The 22,312-nt window shown below is 37.3% G+C and overlaps 1 protein-coding gene and 1 pseudogene across 9 annotated transcripts in view; one reads left to right on the top strand and one right to left on the bottom strand.

Moving 5' to 3' along the window:
- VTI1A (vesicle transport through interaction with t-SNAREs 1A) overlaps window positions 1-22,312 on the bottom strand; it is a 443,239-nt gene that overhangs the window by 300,209 nt on the left and 120,718 nt on the right. The window lies entirely within an intron of this gene.
- LOC308634536 (phosphatidylinositol-glycan biosynthesis class F protein-like) lies at window positions 1,810-2,455 on the top strand (annotated as a pseudogene). Its single transcript has one exon. The product of its transcript is annotated as a phosphatidylinositol-glycan biosynthesis class F protein-like (transcript).

The raw sequence follows: 22,312 nt of genomic DNA, 5'->3' as shown, positions 1-22,312 counted from the left end.
TACAAATTGGCTTTACCACAGTCAACAATCTGTCAGATTTAAGTAAGCATAAGTCACTCCCACACAGCCCCCAACAGATTTGGCTTTTAGATACCAAAGATATTAATTTGGGTGCTGACATTAAAAATTAAATGTTTTCTGGTGACATCATTTTGACTACTTCTAAGTAACTTGAAAAACTTTCCACTGTATCTCATATTATTTTTTATTACATGTATTGAGAAAGGTCATGCAAAAGTAGATTTCATACAAATGACCACAACAGGCTGCTAAATTACCAGGGAGCTTTCCAGGAATTTACCTACTGCAAGCCTGGACACTCAATAGGAACATCTAATCCTTTTATGAGTTACTGCTCAATAGCATGGTCATGAAAACAATGAAGAGCAACAGGGCACAGACAAAAGGCCCAGAAGATCCACAGCCTGTTCTGCCCCACCTGCGTCTGACAAGACAGGAGGTCTTATTTGCAAGTCACACCTAGAACCACTGGATTTAGCCAAACCTGGTAACACCATTCCACTATTGTTGCTTGTTGAAGATTGGTGTTTTTCAATGTCACCATGCTGGGACAGCTCTAATTACAAATGGCTGGGACTGAAAACAGTTCTGGGTTTCTTGACAGTTAACATAAGGAAATTTAGGAAGTGGGCTCATTTGCCCTATTAAGAAAAATGCAAAAACCAGTATGATGACAACTAACATTTTCAGTTTTGTTGTTGTTGTTGTTGTTGTTGTTGTTGTTGGACAGTCCAGATGATCTAGATTCATCCTAAAATTCAGAGGAAGAAAAGTTCTTACACAGGCATTTTGTCACAAGTGCTGGGTGATAATCTCCTGAAGCAAAACAAATCTACACAAATTTATTTTTTCCTTTTGATTAAAATAATCTTACTCATTACGTTATAAAATTAAAATCAATTATTTAAAATAAATTTGGGTAGGAGATAAAAATCAAACTGGAAGACTGCAAACTTCCTTTCCAAATTAAGAATTCTTTGGCTTTATGCCACATTTTGCTTGGGAAATGCTTCTGAAAGGAAAGTGAGATTGTGAGGCTCCTGAGATTATTGATTCGGGAGGCTTTTACCTGGAGCAACGCCAGCTAATCGATGGCCCCTTTAAAACTCTTAGAGATACTACTAGGGCTGCCCATGTTTTCCAGAGGCTTGGCCACAGTGTGGTCCCAAACAGATGATCCTGAAAAACAGAATGACTAGAAAAGTATGCTTTCCACCATTCTCCCGGAACAATGAAGATGACTTTAAGTGGAAAAATATTTCAGTGCACCTCATCTAAAATTTATGCTACATGTGTACTGTAAGTGCTCAGTCTGGCACCTTTCAACCCTATATATGTTTGTGAATTCAGCATCTGTGTGAAAGTCTGGCTTTATTTTTCTTTTCTTGTGTATTTAACACAACTTTTCTGCAAATATTTTACCTAAAAGCCAGGGTATAGGCAGAGTGCAGTGGCTCATGCCTGTAATCCCAGCTACTTGGGAGGCTGAAGCAGGAGGGTTGCAAATTTGAAGCAGCCTGGGCAATTTAGTGAGGCCCTGCCTTGAAATACAATAAAGCTGGGATGTAGTTCAGAGATAGAGTGACTGCTTAGCATGCACAAGGACAGGGGTTTAATCCCCAGTATCACAGGATAAAAAGAATCAATCCAGTGAGGGTCATGGCAGCCTGATGCACTTAGAGAGGGAGGCAGTGCCTCCCCTTCCCCTGTGTGGTCAGGAGAGTTATCTAACAAACAAAGGAAAAAAACAACAACAACCCCAAAACAATAACAAAAACCAAAAACACCATGAAGGATACAGATATCAAGAGACTACTGTATACCCATCTTTTATGCATATTTTCAATTATTCTATGCATCTTCATTCCATTAGTGTTCTTGGAGAACTTCTCAATATTGGAAACACACTTGATGTGGTTGTACATCTGTTCTGTTTTTGGAACTGCTGTCAATCTAGTATTATATTTGGTAGTAAAACCAAATGTATCCTCTAAAAGAAGTTCACTATCACATAAGGTAACCAGAGTTTTGAAATGTTGTGTCTACTTTATTATGTCTTGCTTTTATTTCATGTGATTTTTGTTCTATATGGATCTATATGGAGCACCAGGAATAGAGTTGGTGTTGGAATCAATTTTTTTTTTGCGGTTCTTTTGTCTAGTTTTACTACTACTGTACCTTGTTTATATTTGTTAGGATCAAATCTCAAAGCATGGCTAAAAGTTTTCAGTAAAAATGGAGTTACATCCATTTGGGAATATAGTCTCCTGATCACTACAATTTCTAGTTTTATAGGAGCATGGCTTGGAGTATTTCCTATTCCTCTGGACTGGGAAAGACCATGGCAGGCATGGCTCATCTCCTGGATGCTTGGAGAGACCTTTGGCTACATGGCTGGCCTTGTTATTTCACCACTCTAGATATAATGGAATAGAAAGCAACTTATATACAAGAACAATTTATTAGAGCAAAGGGAGAAGAAATTTCTTTGTGCAGATTCCACAAGGGCTGTGCAGAAATGTGTGAGGTCAAAGCCAAGTAGTTCCACTTACAGCATTGTTGTTTTATGTGTTTCAACATGATGTGATTGTAGCTTTTAAAATTATGAAACCCCCAAGAGATTGTACCTTCTAGTTGAAATAAAAGAATTTATAATAATAATAATAAATAAATAAATCCAGGGTGTAGCCTTTAATAATGCCTGGGAATAAACTGCCATTACTCTGCGATGGGAAGCCCACACTTCTCCATCCTGTCACGAGTGAGATTCAGGGTCCCATTCCGGTGTGAATTGCTTGAGCACTTCAGGGCTTTCACTAGTGAGCCCCCTTCCACAGGGATTTGGAACTGTCCATGAGGCACTACTGAATCTGCCAAACAAAACCCAGTGCAGTTGATTCACCAACACGAGGTTCATTTTTTTAATTGAGGGGTGATGATATGGTAGGAAAGATGCACACTAGGTGATCGCTTTAAGCAATTTTAAATCAACAAAGTAGAAGAAAGTCTTTAAGAATTAGAAACACAGGCTCTAAGCCGAAGTAAAAACATAATTAAATTATTAAAATCTGTCATATTATTGAACTATCTAACATTTATTGTCTGTCTACTGTACACAGAATATTTGATTCAAGGAGGGGATTTCAAAGTCAGTAAGATATGATTCCTGTTCTCAAGAGTTTATACTCTTAAATTATTTTGGAGTTCTTTTCATCATTAGCATAATTGTTCTATTTGATTTTTTGCAGTGCTGGGATCAAACTCAGAGCCTGGTGCTTGCCAGCCAACTACTCTTCCACTGAGCTACACCCTAGACATCATTAATTTTTAGAACTATTTAACAACCCCCCCAAAAAAAATTTTTGTATATTTCTAATGATCTTGTTCTAAAGCTGAAGCTACTTTCATTAATTTAATGATTTTAAGTGTTTGTTCAATATTATGTACTTCTTTTTCCTAGAGTAAGTTATTATTTTAATAATTTTTCCTTCAAAGAGCAGAAATATACCTCATTATTTAATCCTTCTCCAAAAAATGTATGCATCCAGCAGATTAAGCAGCACAGAATAAGAGGAACTTCTTAAAATTCACTGGTATTTAAATAAGATTCACTAGGTCTTTATCCTAACCTAACTACATATACCATCTTTTTTTTTTTTTTTTTTTTTGAGTTAGGGGTCTCAACTGTATTGTCCAGGTGGCCTCAAACTCCTAGGCTTAAGCTACCCTCTGGTCTCATCTTCCTGAGTAGTTGGGACAATAGGCGTGTACCACCATACCCAGTTCTGACCCGTTTTTACTAGTGAACATTTTGTTAAAATGATTTTCTAAAGTACAAATATTTGAGGGCATAGTGACTGCAAAAGTGTCTACATCTGTTGGTAGGATAGCTACACCAACAGATAAAAGCTAACTAAAGCTGAAGGAGTGAAAAATCATCCTGATCACCCAACATCAGTTCGAGCAACACAGAAGTAGTAGAACACAAAATAAGAGGGTTAGAAGAATTTATTTTCCTGACTAATGAAGGTCAGACATAGTGCATCAGAATGCTGTATCTTGAGAAAATCATTATTTTAAATGCTGAGATTCCAGTGAATAGAATAGTTTTCAAATATTAAAATCTCTGTGGTAGGCTCTGACCTCAGAATAACAAGAAAATGGCAGGCGCTTATTTTTCCACACATAAAAATGACACTTATTGTAAGGTCATTATATAAAAGGCCCATTTCCCCTTCATAAAATAAATAATTATACCACTGTTTCAATATATTTGCCAGCAGGTCTACATGTGGTTTAAGTGGTTATTTCAATGACCTAAATATAGAAAAGAACTAATACCTACAAACTTAAAACTATGGTCCAAGTGGCCTGTAGCTCTTGTGTATCATTTTTCCTTGGCAAATCATTTACTCAGCCTCCTCTAGTGCCCTGTAAGTGTTCTACTTATACACACAGCACTTTTCTGATCACATCTAGAGGACTGCATGTACTTTGTTTTAAATATTAAACAGGGGTTTTATATATGCATGTAACTGCATTGTTAATGACATGGGAATCTACTGGAAGGATACCTTCTTTAAGACCCTCTAAGAGGGGTTAAAGTGAAAATTTTTGGGCCAGGAGGTAGAGAGCTCACCTAGCATGTGCAAGGTCCTAGGTTCAATCCCTGGCATCATGGTGGGTGGGAGAGAGGGAAAGTTTCAAGGAAGGAAGCCATGGGGAGAGTACTTGCCATTACAGAATGGCTTTACTGTATAGGGCTGCCTCAGTTAACCTACCAGAGGGCCCCCAGTGATCCCCCTCCCTGGGAATTCACACCCTTATACAAACCCTCCCACCTGTATCAGGGTTGTCTATGTAATCGAAAGAGCACTGGGGAAGTAATGGTATGTCTAGAAGCAGCCTGGTGTGAAGAAATGTGCCCAATAGTTCCAGGGAAGGAGGGGTACAGTTTGACTAAGTCTGGAAGCAAAATAAGTGGAGTGTCTAATTGTTTCCAAAAGTTTCAAATCCCAAAGAACACTCAGAGGCATGTCCATGGGCTACAGGTAAACACACATACAGAGCAACCCCTTTTATTCCGAAAGCTAGATTTTCTCTTTTATTGAATCTTCAATTTACCCGTGAATAGCCATAGGCAATTCCCCCACAGTAAAGTACTGTATCTGGTGTGATATTAGGTTAGCAACTCCAATAGGGCTTGTGATCAAATAAACCTGTGAGTACTGCCCCAGTCCTATATTTGTCTGAATGTGAGAAGCTATGGAAGATATGGTTGAAGACATGTTCCACCCCACAGGTATCCTGTTGTGAAGGCCCAGAAGAAGAATGACACTCAAAACTTGGGGCTAAGGAAAGCTGTGCTTTTCAAAACCAATTTGTGTTTCACCTGTTGGATGTTTTGATGCTTATAACTGACTAGATTTTCCTCTTTGGCCAAAGGAAGTTCAGAGCGAATTTGTTTGGTACTGGGGGTTGAACCAAGAGGCACTTTACCAATGAGCCACATCCTCAGCCCTTTTTATTTTTTGAGACTGGTTCTCACTAAGTTGCTTAGGGCCTCACCAAGTTGTTAAGACTGGTCTTGAATTTGCAATCCTCTTGCCTCAGTCTCTCAAGTCTCTGGGATTAGAAGTATGCATCACCATATCTGGTTAATTTACTTCTAATTAATGAATAGGGCCTTAGTATATTTCTGACTAATTTTAGTTTTTATTTTTCTCTTTGCCCTGATTTTCTCATATACTTGTTTTAATCCTAATGCACCTTAGATTTGTTCTAGAACCAAGAGAAAGCAAAAATGTAGACAGGAGATTACAGAATGAGTTAGAGGAAGAAAGAATGAGATAGAGAAACAGAAATAAAATTCATTGAGAGCTTAGTTTGTTTAGGTGTTGTTCTAGCCCTGAACATCTACAATCCCTTTGCATGTATCTTCACGGAGTAGTGAAAAATCCTGTTCTGTAACCAAGGAAAATTGAAGTATAAAAAGGATGAATAACTTCCCTAAGCCAACATAGCTAGTTGGAGGAGGCAATGCTTGGATTCAAACCCAGGCAATTTGGCTCCAAAGCACCACTATGCCAAATTAACACGTGGACTATAGGGTTCGGCCTCTGCCTGATATAGTTCACTCTTATCCTTAAAGCAGTAGCTAACCTCCAGACCAAAATAAATAAATAATAAAATAAAGAGTTTATTTTTTAAGCATGTGGGTCTGACACTGGCCGTCCCCATCCTAAATGACAGCACACTGGTCAACAGGCAAAGAGCTCAGAGGCAACTGTGAGCCTAAAGGGTTTGACCAAATTGTTTTTTTTCAGGGGGAAGGAGTCATGAAGTCTTTGTGACTGTTACTGGTGTTGTCATCTGCCAACATTGATGGTTTTTCTCCTTTATAGGCAATTAGACACACAGAAATGCTTTATGTGCTGACACAGGCTTGGGGGAGGAGGATAAGGTATGTGAGGGGGTAGAGGCTGGTAAGATGGGTGACATAAAGCAAGTCTTCACTACCTATTCAGCTGGTCTGAAGATGTAATGCCCCCTTTCACTGCCTGAGAAATCTGTGAGCATCTCATGCTACAGGAAGGGGTTGGAGAAATTCTCAGGACATGTTTTGAGATTCGAAGTGTGAAGAAGTCAGTTTGAAGTAAAATAGTATTTAGTTCCAGTGGTGGTGTGTGTAGTGGGAGAGGTATCTGAATGAGAAAAATTCTACCTGGTGCACACCTGGAATCCCAGCAACTCAAGAGGTGGAGATAGGAGGATCACAAGTTGAGGGCAGCCTCAGCAATTTAAGGAAATCCAGTTTCAAAATAAAAAATAAAAAGGACAGTGGATGTAGCTCAGTAGCAGAGTTCCCCTGGGTTCAATCCCTAGTACCGAGAGAGAGAAAAAGAAAAAAGAAAAATGCTGACAACAAAGAAAAGTACTATTAATATTGACAGGGCTAAAAACCAAAACACAAAACAAAATAAAATTAAATAAGGACTTCTTATACTCAGAAAAACAGGCAATAAATGTTACTGGAAAATTAAACAAAACCCTTCATACTTCTGTTATACATCAGTGGTCAAGAACAGCTCCGCATCCTTAGAACCAAAAAGACTTCAGTGGGACAAGTGTTCCTCAAAGCCTCTGCAATATAGGAAACAGGCTCTTAATCTTATTACCTTGTCAACAAGTTCCCCGTTAATCAGTGTCCCAGTTCTTCTGGGCCTAGCCTGTTATGCTTGAGATTACATTCTACAAGGTCCAAATCAGCTTAAGCAAGTCATTTACCCCTGGTATGGCTGAGTTTCACAGCCAGCATGGCAATGCTCCTGAGGCAGAAGAGAGCCTCATTAATTAGCAGAAGCCTGAAGAAAATACACTGCACATTTATTTAATGGATTAAAAATTTAAAAAACTATTAACAATAAACATTTTTGACTCCAAATAACTATTTAGTTAACATAAAGAATACTCTAATCACGAATTTGGTTTAAAACATGTAAGCAGCACATTTATTTATCAAGCTATCTCGATAATATTGTCAAATAGTTCTATGTGACCAAATGATTTTTTAAAAAATTGATCCTTGTTTGATATGTTTCCATAAAGATCTTCTCTAAAGCCATATCTATCATGAAAAATCATCCAAATAACTGTTTACAAAATTATCATAAATATTGATGTGAACTAGCTTGAACTCTGCTGTTTCACTATTTGACATTTTGACCACAATTTCCCAATATATGCATCCCTTATAAACATATTTTAGTATCTACTTCTGAAAGCCTAACTGATCGTAAACACTCCTGTCAAGTCCATCAGAATGTCTTATAAATCCATTGGTGCCAATATTTCTTTATTAAAAACATAGTCAATTAGAGTTTTACTTTTACTTGAGGCATTTTAGAATTTATCATCAAAGCAATCAAACTACTTTAGGGTTTAAATGGTTTGCTTTGATAAGTTTCCATCTTCCTTTATTTTCTGAGTTATTATTGTTTAAGCCCTGCATTGTTTTAGTTCAATTTTGTCAAACTTTTGTACGTCAACTGTTCATTTTCAGCAATACTCAGGATATGCTTCTGGCCATTTGTGGACCTGCATAAACAAAAGATTTCAGAAAAAAACAAATTTCATTCATTCATTCAGTGAACATTAAGTCCCGGGCACTGGGCAAGGTTGAGTCAGAAGATGTTCCTCCCATTCTTAATGGACTTTAACCCCAGCGTGCAGAAAAATATGGCCTGGATGTTCACATGTTTTCTTAAGAATTTATGGAAATGCATTGTTTTTAATCTGTATTTGAATAGCCTCAGCCCACCAAAGGACCCTAATTTTGATCATCTAGTTCTCTCAAAATCTAAATCCAATTTCAGATGTGTTTATTCAGTTTCCCAGAGTCCTTCAGAAACACTACTCTTAAAAAAGATAAAATGTGGACCAGAGCTGACAACTGATAGCGGTACCTTGTGGCACAGGCTGCTTCTCTTTTCTGGCCTTAGTAACAGCATCTGAGGCTGGGGATATAGCTCAGTTGATAGAATGTTTGTCTCATATGCATAAGGCCCTGGGTTCAATCCTCAGCACCACAAAACAACAACAACAACAACAATATCGGACACACAGAATCCTTGTTTCATGATGGAACAGGAATTGAATTCTATTGCACATCAGTTCAAAGGTCAATGGTTATGCTCTGATGAGGCATGGAACAACTAATGACCGACCGCTTTCCCAAGAAATAGTAAATAGTGTTGACAATCATGGAGTATCTGGTTAGCACCAAATAAACAGAGCAAATACATTTATAAAATATCCCTATAGAAATAGATGTTTAAATTCTAAACAATACAGTAAATGGTTTTTGAGTCAGAATTTTAACCTAGAAATTTCTGAATGTTAACAATATTGTTTGTGCATAGCAGACATGCCAACTGGTTTTTATTGAACTTCAATATTTACTGTCATTGGGGCATTATTGACTCTGGTTTCTCTTTGGTCAATATTTTCCTTCAGAAAAGCACCTTGGACTTTTCTGCCTCTGTACCTTTGTTAAAGTAGTTCCCCTTACCCAGAATGCCTTTTCCTTAAGTTTCACAAATCTAAACACTACTCACTGTCCGGAACTCAGACTAACCCTCACCTCCCCCTTCTCAGCATCTACTACAACATGTTGTCAGCCAACATTTACTAAATTTCACCTCTTTTATTAGATTATAAATGTTTTGAGGGCAAGCAAAGGATTGCACTTTATTATTTTTGCATTTTCAAAGGTTTAGCATGAGGAACTGCACATAGCAGATGAAAGACTTTTAAGTACATATCCGCATACGAGTGATGGCAAATAATGGAGATAACTCCATTTTTAATTATAAAAAGGATAAAGTATATTCTACCATGAATTTTTCAGCAAATAGTCATGTGAGAGATAATGTAAGTTTATTTTCAATATCACTTCTGCCATTGAGTGTTAGTTACATTGTGTGTCTGTGATTTCTTCTGGAAATCCCAAATGCAGTCAAGTTTCCCATGTAACTGAAAGCATTACCTCCCTACTATGTAGCCATACTTCTCTTTATCCCTCATCCCTACTCCTAAGCTATACTGCATAAAATCTTTAAAGAATAAAGACATATTTTATACTATCATGATCAGCTCTGTGTTTCAGAGTCAATGTAAAAGCCAGTCCAAGATAGGTACCTATTCAATATATGTCAGATGTACGTGTGGTAAAGGAAGATCTGGGAGACTTGGTAAATCATCATATTTCCCCCCTGGTAATATAATTATCTAGTCCTTCCCAAGTCTACAACTCCCCAGAGATTATTTTAGAGTGAGGCTGTCAACAACAACATCATCATCATCAAAGTGAGTGGGAACTCTGCCTGTCCCAATAGAGATGGGCCAGCCCCAAGCACAACCCTAACACAGTCAATACAAGGAAGCAAAAAATAAAAAAATAAAATAAAATAAATAAATAAAAATAAAAAAATAAGGAGAGGACACAGTCACAGGTGACCAGAGGGCAGGATGGTAGCAACAGCCTCTTCACTGACCTTATCTTCAGCCTCTCTGTGTTGACACCTTCTGTGTGTCAACTGATCTGTTGGACTGATCTTTTGATCTTTGTGAAACACTGTGCATTAGTTTCCTATTGCTGTGGTAACAAATCACCACAAATTTAATGGATTAAAACAACACAAATGTTTTCTCATTTCTCCTTTTCACAGGTAGGAAGTCTGAAATGGGTTTGACTAGGCTGAAATCAAGCTGTGGCTCAGGCTGCCTTCCTTCTGAGTGCTCTAGAGCCGACTGTTTCCTCGCCTTCTTCGGCATCCAGAGTCACTCATGTTCCCTGGCTCAGGGCGCCTTCCTCCATCCTCAAAAATGAGTAGCACAGTGTCTTCAAATTTCTTTCTCTGTCTGATCTCTGCTTCTACTGCCACCTCTACTCTGATTCCCTGGTACTGGGAACTGAACCCAGGGGTGATTTACCACTGAGTTATATCCCTAGCCCTTTTCATTTTGAGATAAGGTCTTGCTAAGTTGCTGAGGCTGGCCTCAAACTTTCATTCCTCCTGCCTCAGCCTCCCAGGTCACTGGGATTATAGACATGTGCCACCATGCCTGGCTTGCTTTTCTTTTATAGGTCCTTGAGACTACACTGGGACCACCCAGATAATCCAGGATAATCTTCCTATCTCAAGGTCATTAACAACCATATCTGCAAATCTTTTTTTGCCATGTAGGTAAAATATTTACAGGTTCCAGGGATTAGGATGATTGCTATGTTTGAGGGAGGGATATATTATTCTAGGGACCACACAGTTTTCAAACATTTCATTCTCAGAAATGGTTTGTGACATGGTAATTAATGACTAAGGCTCTGTGGGGTCAGACAGTCCTGGACTTAAAGTCTGCTTCATCATAAACCAGCTATGTGCCCTTGGACATAGTGTTGTTGTTGTTTTTTTTTTTTTCTTTCTCTAAACCTTAGTTTCTGATTCTATAAGATGAGGATAATAATAGCATTTACTTAACGGATTATGAATGCAAAACATGCAGTGAAATTTATTTTAAAAATATTTACTGAGTTGCCCTCTCTGTGTCAGGCCTTGTGCTGGAATATAATCATGCTTTTTATCACAGCAAGTTTCTGATACTGAAGGCTTTCTACAAAAGCCTTCTCCTTTCAGAATTAATATTGTCAAAATGGCCATACTACCAAAAGCAGCATACAGATTCAATACAATTCTCATAATACCAATGAGGTTCTTCACAGAACGAGAAAAAAACCCAAAACAGTTCTAAAATTCATTTGGGAGAATAAAAGACCTGGAATCGCCAAAGCACTTCTAAGCTAAAAAAAGCAATGCTGGAGGCACCACAATACCTGACTTCAAATTATACCATAGAGCTACAGTAACAAAAACTGCACGGTCCTGATGTAAAAATAGACACAGAGACCAATGGTACAGAATAGAAGACACACAGACAAACCTACTTATCTACAGTCATCTGATCATTGACATAGATGCCAAAAACATACACTGGGGAAAAGACAGCCTTTTAAACAAATGGTGCTGGGAAAACTGTTATCCATGTATAAAAGAATGAGTCTATACCCTTCTCTCTCACCCTGCACAAAAATCAAATAAAGATGAATCAAAGACCTAGGAATTAGGACAGAAACTATGCAACTCCTTGATGAAAACATAGGTCAACACTCCAACATATAGGCATAGGCAAAAACTTTCTCAATAGGATCCCTAAAGCTCAGGAAATAATACCAAAAGTTAATATATGGGATGGCATCAAATCAAAAGTTTCTGCACAGCAAAGAAAACGATTAAGAATATGAAGAGAGAACTTACAGAATGGGAGAAATTCTTTGCTAGCTATTCTTCTGACAGAGAATTAATACCCAGAAAATACAAATAACTCAATAAATTTAACACCAAAAAAATAAACAAACAAATAATCCAATTAATAATGGCAGTCATCAATAATAATAAATGCTGGAGAGGATGTTGAGGAAAAGGAACACTTTTACACTGTTGGTGGGATTGTAAATTAGTACAACTGCTATGGAAATCAGCAGGGAGGTTCCTCAAAAGAATAGGAATAGAACCACCATATGACCCAGCAGTACATTTCCTCAGTATTTATCCTTAAGAATTAAAGTCATCATACTACAGTGATACATGCATACACCCATGTTTGTAGCACCACAATTCACAGTAGCCAAACTATGGCAGCAGCCTAGGTGTCCATCAAGAGATGAATGGGTAACAGATGTGTACATACACACAATGGAGTTTTATTCAGCCATCAAGAAGAATGAAATTATGTCATTTGCCGAAAAATGATGAAATAAGTCAAACTCAGAAAGTCAAGGATTGTACGTATTCTCTCATGTGTGGACACTCGAGGGGGAAAAAGGAAAAGAAAGCTGTGGGGGAGGGAGGTCCCATGAAAACCAAAGGGAGATCAGCAGAATAGACGAAAGTGACCACTAGAGGGAGGAGAGGAGAAAGGGGAAATACTGGGAAATGATATTGGCCAAATTATATTGTTATATTGTGTGCATTTATGAATATACAACAACGAATCCCATTATTATACCCTACTTTGTATAAACCAGAGAAGTAAAAAATCGTGGTCCATTTGTGTACAACAAATTGAAGAGCATTCTGCTGTCATGTATAACTAATTAGAACAAAGAAAAAATAAATTTAAAAATATAAAGAAGCTAATAAAAGTGCATGATCAATTAATAAAAAACTCCACTATCAAGTTCAACTATAATGTACCAATTAAAAAAAAATAGGAGGAGGGGCTGGAGTGGGTAGAGCACTTGCCTTGCAAGTGTGAGGCACTGGGTTCAATCCTAGCACCAACCACATAAAAACTTTAAAAATATATTTAAAAAAATAGGGGGAGGGAGCCTCCTTCAATGCTTGACTGCCCATTCATTGGCTTTCATCATATATTGCTCTGTTCTGATATTTAACTTCACACACATATATGCCCCAACTATATTGTACTAGAAGATCAAGAGAGAAAGATCTTCTCTAGGTCTTACCTCTATTTTAAAATGAATAAAAGCAAGTGAGTCCAATCTGCCTACAACCTCTCCATCCAACTCCACAGAGAAGTGCAACCTAGCTGCCAGTCTTCTCTGCCCTAATATCCTCTTAGCCCACTCAGGCCCTATCCTCTGGATTGTTTCCTACCTCGCTCAGCCTCCTCAAGTCCCAAATCCTACTCTCCTAGATGCCTCTCGTTTCAGGCCTTTCTCTCACTTTTGTTTCTCAGGGAAGTTTGTGGAACAGTGACTCTTGCTCTGGGTCTAGACCAACAAAACACAAATAGTAACTGGTCTGGAGAATGGTGAATGGAACACTGAATGGGGGAAGGAACAGATTAGAATCTTACTGTAATGTGGCTTCTTGTTATTATTACTGTAAAGTTATGATACAGATGGGATCTTTCCCCTCAAAAATAAAATCACATCACAAAAGAAAACTGTAGGAAAACTGGATAATCCCAATTCACACACGAATGTGCAGCAGGTCTTTCTTTACACACCAGCATTACCCAAGAGTCCTACAGCATATAGAAAATCAATCACGAGTCCAGGATATTTAAAAGAAAGGGATCTTTTCCATCTGACATCTAATGGTGGCAGCAATAACACAAAATCAGCTTTTAAAATTTGTTTCTCCATTGTTCTCCATTATTTGGGTCTTTGATGTATTCTACATTATGAGCTATCAAAGCAAAGTAGTACATCCAAGGTAGGGAACACCTCTAATGAAGGAAGCATTAAAAGGTTATACTTTCCCATTACCTTTGTCTTCTTTGCAAATGGTTTTAAAGGTCATTTTAAAAATAGCCCACAAGGCTACAAAGGCCTCTAAATATTTAAATAACACAATAGTTTATTTTTACATAGTGTTCTAAATGCCTATCACAGAATGCTTCACAGAAATGTCAGTCAAAGGCTAAAGAGTAGAAAGACAGACGTGAAGAGTAAAAGAAGAAAAACAATGAGAGATGGTAAGGAGGAGCTCCTTCACTACATGATGCAAGAAACTTGCTGCCTGAGGGACAATGTAACCATGTGCTTTAGGTAATCAGAGAGACCCATAAGGAAGACAGCCAAAGATCAAGATCACAGAACTTACTGGAAAAGAACTGACTCAGAAATGGTCCTGGACTTTAAATGCTAGTCGGATATTGTCACTCTGAAAAAAGGAAGCAGAAGAAATCATTTTTTTTTTTTTTTTTTTTAAGCATTTACTGTGTGCCAGGTCCTGTGTTCACTATTTTGTATGACACCTCATTTAGCACTCACAGATAGGATTTTCCTTTTAGTATTTATAGACCAAGAAACAGGGCCCTAAAGAGGCTTAATAAACTTCCTAAGGTGAGGGTAGTGGGGAGGGAGGGAACCAGATCTGTCTGGTTCTCAAGCCTCCAGTTCAAGTTCACTTCAGAGAATGAGAAACAGACAACAACCCAATAGGTAAATTATAAATCCCAATGGAATTAGAAGAAAAACATGAGATGTTTCTGGTAGAAGGCTTTTCTGAGCATAAATCCAAAGGGAAAACAATAAGAAAGATTTAATCACATTAAATTAAAAATGTTAATCAATGTTTGAAGAACAGAAGAAAAAGTCCACTGACAAACCTGAGAGGAGAATGCCACCAAGAGACAAGCAAATGGGTCACTCAGAAGAAGGTCAGAAGACCTTCATCAAGAGGAAAGCAACACAGAAAGGATTGATTTTTAAAGAAAAAATAAACAAAAGCATCACAACAATGAATAAACATAAGAAAAAGTATCATAGAGAAATGTAATAAAGACCAAAATCATTCTTTGTGCTCAGTATGAGCAAAGATTTAGGAAAAGGGAAATCAAATTCATGTTTTCTTCTTTTTTTTTTGAAGGACAATTTTGTACACTATATTAAAAAATCTTGAAAATATTCATGTGCTTTGCTCAGCAATTCCACTTTGAAGAATTATTAGCAGGTAACCAGAAATTTATGCAAAGAATTATGAACAAGTATCTGCATTGAAACATTAAATAGTTTAAAAAGTTGGTATGTTCAATAATAAGCATTAGAATAGTTAAATTAATAAAGGATTTGATTAAATAAATTTATGATACATTCACAGAATGTTTTTCAAAGCATTTGATAATATGGAAGAGTATTCATACTATACTAATTTTTTAATGTAATCTTTTAAAAAAAGATACACATTTCAGGGGTTGCAAACTTAAATGCTTATAAAGGATGATAGCAAATGTGTGGAATGAAAAACGTTTTAAAAACATTGTAAAAAATGGAGATGAGTGTCATGTATAAATATGCTCACACATGTTTAGAATGGCTGGTTGGACAAGTAACGTCTTATATTCTTTGTGCTTCTCCATTTCCCCTAAATTTTCTAGATTAAAAAAACCTTTACTTTTATAATTAAAAAAATCCAATAACTGATATGAGATAGGAAATAAAGGGGGAGAGGGAGAGAAGAGAGGGGGAGAGGGGGAGAGGAGGATGGAGACAACTAGCCCCAGTCTGGGTTGACACAGAACCACTGACACCAACACACTCTAAAGAGGCTCCTAACCAATTTGTAGAGCTCTCTCTGTAGAAAGGGACCGACTTCACTGCCTTCACTTCACAGCCCCGGCTATCTTTTGGCCACTAATTGTAAAAATACACAGAAATGGTAAAGCAGTGGTTTCCAGTCTTCACTGGCATCAGAATAGCTGGAAGCTTTCAAAAAAAAAAGTCAATGCCTACACACTGTCCTTGGAGATTCTGATTCAATTGTTCTGGGATGGGACCCAAACATCACTTATATTTAAAAGCTGCTTGATTGACTCTAATGTTAAACAAGGGTTGGAGATTACTGGTTTAGCTTAAACTCTTGAGTGTAGCTTAATTTCTCCTCTCATTGCATCATTTGGGAAGATGAAGATCATCTTTGCTTTTGGAATAAGATGTGTGTATCTCCTTCTAATATCTATTTGAAAGTATTCCTATGCTTTCTCTCCTTTAACCTGAATACTCTCGATTGCAATTGTCTTTCTTCAGATAATACACAGTCCTGTATTCAATACTCTTGATTATAAGCCTTTATAACACCATATTCTTTTCCTTTGTGGCAATGGCCACAGTCTAATTTTCCTTTTTCTGCAGGTTTACTTAATTAATGTCTTCCTTTCCTCCGGTGAACTATGAGACCTATTAAGGTAAGAACAACATCCAGTTTTATTTGCGGTATATCCTCACAATTTGCAATTGCACAAATGTATACGAGTATTGTGTCTAATCATTTTTAGACTACCTGATGACATTCGGAATGCCATATTTTTGGAATCAGGCACCTTCTATGTGGAAAGCACTACATCAAGTAATAGGTGAATACAAACCAAAGCACAGACAGATTGCAAGTGCTGTAATTTGACTGGGGAGAAACTCATGCAAACAGGTAACCGCAGCACAATGTCTAATGAAGAAGTGACACTTCAAGGGTCTGGTGATATCAACTGATGGAGGAGTGATTTTTTGCAGAAGGCTTTATGGAGGAAATTTCATTTGAGGTTAGCATGGAGGATGAATAGATGGTGGTTGCTAGAAAGGGCAGAGAAAGAGTGTTATAGACCAATGTACTTATTCCCTGTTGCTGCTGTAACCAATGACCACAAACTTCATGGCCTTAAACAACACACATTTACTAACTCACCATTCTGGAGGTGAGAAGTCTAGCAGTCACTGTTGCTTCCTCTACTCTGGGTCTTATGAGGCCAGAATCAAGGACCTGCCTATGTTGTTATTTCTGAAGGTTTTGGGGATAGATCCACTTCTAAATGTATTTAATGGCCAAATTCAGTTCCTTGAGGATGTAGGACTGAGATCTCTGTTTCCCTGCTGCTTTTCAGAGGCTTCTCTCCCTTCTTAGGTGTCTGCATTCCTTATTACTTTGTCTCCTCCATCTTTGAACTAGCAATGGTATGCTGAGTCTTTCTCGGGTTTCAAATTTCTCCACTCCTTCTGCTGAATCTCTTCTGCCTCCAGCCAGAGGAAATTCTGTACATTAAAGGATTCATGTGATCAGATTAGGACCATTTGATTAATTGAAGAAAATATCCCTATCTTAAGGTCTGTTACCTTAATTACATCTACAAAGTTGATTTTGCTGTGTGATATAAAATATGCACAGGTTCCAGGAATTAGGAGATTTTGCTAACTGTGCTCAGTAATCTGCAGGATAGCCAGCATGATATAGTTGGAGCAGACTTGAAGGACCTGAGGAGAAGCTTGAGACCCCTGAACAGCAGCCTGAGATGTCTGGATTTTATCTTTGCTAGCAAGAGGAAGTAAAGACTCTAAGAAGGTAAATCCCATACACTAAGAAATACAAATTGTTTTAGAAAGGTATCTTGTGGAACATAGTCTGAAAATTCAATAGGAAGACCATTTCCTGCGCTTTACGTACTGTGCTCCTACCTAGGCAGCTCACAACAGAGTCATGCCAGCCATGAGTGTGGCTATCTTACTACACTCTAATTATTATCCTGGATAACTCTTCTGTTCTTGTTTTCAATTTGTGCTAAACACACACACACACACACACACACACACACACACACAGAGAGAGAAATAGATATTTTTATGTATGCAATCACTATTCTGTTTTCTTCTTTAAAACATTCTTTGATTCACTAAATGTACATTTCCATTATTACCTATGAGTAATAAAAACTGCTTAGTATCAACTCAACAATATATATAAACTTTTGTATGGCTATCAACTTTCACCTCTTGCTAAATATCAGGAAACATAGCCAAGACTCAAAATATCCCTAATAGAGATTAGGAGAGAAACATATGGGTGGAAGAGTAAGCTATGTTCAGTTACTGAGCTCATATTCTGAGTACAAAAATATTGTGTCGTGAAAACTAGAAACCTGCACTTAAATAGCACCCTAACATTAAGGTTTGGCCCTTCAAACCCTGTACACATTAAATCTATAAAAAGGAAGAAAACTATAAATCATCATCTTTAAGGAAATGCACATTGCAATTCTCAAGAAATAAATTCAGGCTTTCTTAGTATAAATTTTTCTCTCGTCTGACTTAATACTTGTATGTGTAGTAATCAATGCCCTTGTCAGGAACTTAAGATTCCTATGTCAGAATACTGGCTTAAATCCCTGTTCTACCATTTTCTTGTAGTTTTACCTTCAGCAAATTATTAAAGTCTCAGTGGTCTCCTTATTACAAATGGGGACAATAAAAATCTCTATCCCCAAGGGCTGGTATGAGGACCTAATATGTGTTGCACACTTGCAATAGGGTCTGAACATTGTGCATGCTTGACAAGTGTTAGCTATTAATACAGCTATTATTTTTAGATATGTCAGATGTTATTCGCTGCAATTCACTTCTCTTCTCCCTGCCCCCCACCCTTGGCCCCATTTCTTAAGAGGAAAGAAGTTTCAGTTTTATGGAGACACACCAGTTTCCAGACACAAGACAAAGCAAACAATGAAGGTACACACGTTGAAGATCTTTGCTTCTTTGGAAGAAGAGCATTTGTACCTTTACTGTAAATACTGGACAAAAGAAAAGCAGGAGCAGCAAAGCATTGAAACGTGGAGAAAGTGGGTATAGAAAATAACACTGATGCTTTTAACTGAAATAAATACCTCCACCCCTGCCAGAAACTGTTCTGCAGGTGAGTCAAGGTGTTGCGAGAAATAAGAAAGCTAGACAAGGCCTGGAATAAAGGAGCAACGAGATTAAACCGACTCATGACATGATGATGACGCGCATGAATGTTAATGCTACTTGGTACGAAAAAGCGGCGGGCACATGTCATACTGCATTAAAGGCCCACACAAGGACAGCCTAGGTGAGGGAGAAGGCCTTGCAGACGTAACAAAACCCACCTTTCCTACACTACTACCCCCCACCATTTGCCACCTATAGCTCTGAGACTAAGGACACAGCCTGCCTTCAAACCTTGTGGAGTGAGACACAGTCTTGTCCTTTCTACTCTCAATTTCTAAGAGGGTATTATCATTCATTTCAAAAGAAAATGCATGGGAGTGCCAAATCAAATGGATAGACCTAATTTTCAAACGTGCTACAATGTATTATTTCCAGACTTCACAGAATGACTTCAAACATTCAACAAGTAGTACTTCCCCTGAATACATAACCCTGATGGGATTTATTATATTTACTGGTTTTTGTACTGACTTGTTTTAGAAGTTAGTCATTTCCAGGTCATTTTTTTTTTCCCCAAAAAAGGGTAAAAAAAACAAAACAAAACAAAACAAAAAACAAAAAACTTCATAATGATATAGCCTTTCTAAACTACAACCATTTTAGACAATCTAGAAAAACAAACCATTTTATTGCTTTTAGCTCCAGGCCACTCATATTTCCTTATATATTGCTGTTGCTTTTCTATCTTTTCCTTTCCATGAAGTTAAGTTCAATTCAGAGACACTGAACTCACAATTGCAGCTCAGTTCAAGTTAAAGACACTGCACAGCTCCTTTAAAAGCCCCATAAAGGTTTCTTTACACATTTTCCCATCTTAATCCACTTCATTTTTCTTTCATGACATCAGAACAGCCGTGGTTTTTAATTTCACTTCATTGGGGAAGAACTGACTTTTAAACCTCATTTTTCTAAAACCAACAAGCACAACTAAAAGATAGAACACCTCTTCTTTTGATTAAAACAATTCATTGAGAATGTGAGAAAGCATCAGAAGCACTTAAAACAGTTGAAGAATTTGCAGGGGGGAAAGAAGGAAAGGCAGACGTCATCTTCTGCCCTAACACAGAAGGGAAAATAACTTCTGGAAAAATTCTGCTGCCATTCTTGTAACGCTCTGTGAAGTCCAACTACACCATCTGGACTCTGATTCCGACTCTTAGTGTACCTGTACATTTACTATTTAATATTTAAATTATGGGATGAGGCCTAGATAATATGTCATTTCAATTAGTTCTCCAAGAAAGTGTAGTTTAGAGACATAAATGTCCAACATATTCTGTAGAGGAAACTTTTGATATCAAAATTTAGGGAACTCCATGTAACAGTCATTCCACTTACTCTCCATAAAAACTGATTAGCTTTCTCTTTTTTCCCCTTTATTAATGTACAACAGCAGAGCTAGGTCCTTGTCTCTCAATATTCTTGCCAATTTCTTTCTCTTGGTCACAGTCTGTCTGTCTATCTATTTATCTATATGATTTTTTTTTATTGTGGTGATGGGGATTGAACCCAGGACATTGTGCATGTGAGAAAAGGACTCTACTAACTGAGCCTATAACCCCAGCCCCCATCTTATATATTCTTTATGCCAGTCTGCATCCCAGCCTTTAATCTGGTATTGTTTAACTTTCCTTACCCCATGTTATAAACTCTGGAGGGGCAAAGAACACACAGATTCTATGTGTTCGAAGTCATAGTAACTACTGTCCAGGTATGTGCATGGAAAGTGTACATTTGTTAAGTAAATCTTTGAAAAACAGTGTTTACTCAGAATATTTATAGAGCTAAGGAATCCTAAATATGTTTTTAGAAACACCACAAACAGAAAAATAATAATTTCCCACGAATTTTTATCTAATTCAAGTACTCTTGCAACAAGTGACTTGAATGCCTATTAACAGGAATATGTATCCCATATACAGTGTCAGGACCCATGAAGACATACAAAATGCTGCTCGGATCCTAAATCTAATGTCTAAGGAATGAGAGGCAAAGAAATGAAAATGTGAACTCACATATATAAATGGATGGTGCTAGAACAAGCTAAGTTTATGGATGTGGAATTTCTGAGTTTAAATTTCAAGGTCCATGAAAGAATAAAACATGTTTGCTGCTAAAAACCACTGGCCATTTTTAGATAACTAAATCACCAGTGGTTACCCTAAAACTAAGTGCCATAATAATAGGATGTGTAAAAAGGAGATGTTGGAAATGAGAAATTGTGAATTTGTTGACTTTGGTCTCTTTCACCATGGCTATGAGAGTAACTGTTTTGACTTCCGACCTTGTTAACCACAATTGTTTCTAAGGAGATTGGCTAGAGGAGAAAGAGTGGACAGAGAAAAGCAACAGAGACAGAGAAAAAGAAAAGAATTAGAGGGACAGAAAGAGATAAGGAAGTTGATGATAAAAGACTGAAAACAAAATTATTATTTGCTTTTGGGCTTCCAGGTCCTATGCAATCTCAAAACTATCCTTTATTTTATTTAGTTGAAAAACCAGTGTATTTCTATTGGAAATAGGCTTTATTCAGAGCACTGCAGAAAAAAACAATAAAGAAAAAGGTTGTTATCTTTTGCACTGATAATGCTCATTTGTTGCTATTCATTTTTAACTAATCATTTAAAAACTTCTGCTTCCCACTATGATTATACATTTTATTGGCATTATTAGCACATCTAAAAAAACAACTCTGAAGCAGGTTATTTCTCATTTTAAAATAAAATGAGTTTATGCCGATAACACAAAAGGTCCAGAATAAATAGCAACCCAGGAGGAATACAGAGAACTTCCTTGAATGCTTTTTTGGCTGCGAAAAAGAATGTTGCCACAAAAATCTGTTTTGCATCATCTAAATGCTTGAAACACGAACACATAATTTAGGAGGAGAAAAAAAAAAAAAACAGTGACTGCCACTTAGCCATAAAGAGTAAAGTCGTGTTGGAAATAGCTTTCCTGTGATATTTTGGTACATTTCTGTTTTTTTTCCAGCAATCGAAGTAATTACGCGGTTTGAGAGGGCAGTGTTTATCCACATTACCATTTATACACCATATACAAACAGAGGACTAGTCTCCAACAGTCTGATGAGCACATGGGTTTGTGGCCACATCCTTGACCTCAGCCTCTAAGGAAGCCCAGGTGGTTTTATCAGAAGTAACTGCAATCTTTCAGCTGGAGAATACTGATCTCTAATTCAGCTCTATCTATCCAAAATAACCAACACTTTTCCTACTGATACTATATTACAATTGTAGAATACTCTTTATGTACACTATGTCAATATGCCAGTTCTTTCCAAAGTTACTGACATGATACACAGAGGAAGAGGAGTATATGTGACATAATTTTTAAAAATTCCACAATCTTGTTTCTTTGTACAACTTGATGCCATATGTAAAACCCTATTTCTTTCCCCTTGGTCACTCTGTGAACTTTGGAATAATCGCTGGGAAACAGAAAAGGAAGTCTTAT

Source organism: Spermophilus citellus, assembly GCF_964194105.1.
Source record: "Spermophilus citellus genome assembly, chromosome: 15".
NCBI lineage: Eukaryota > Metazoa > Chordata > Mammalia > Rodentia > Sciuridae > Spermophilus > Spermophilus citellus.
This window is presented reverse-complemented; position numbering and strand designations above follow the sequence as displayed.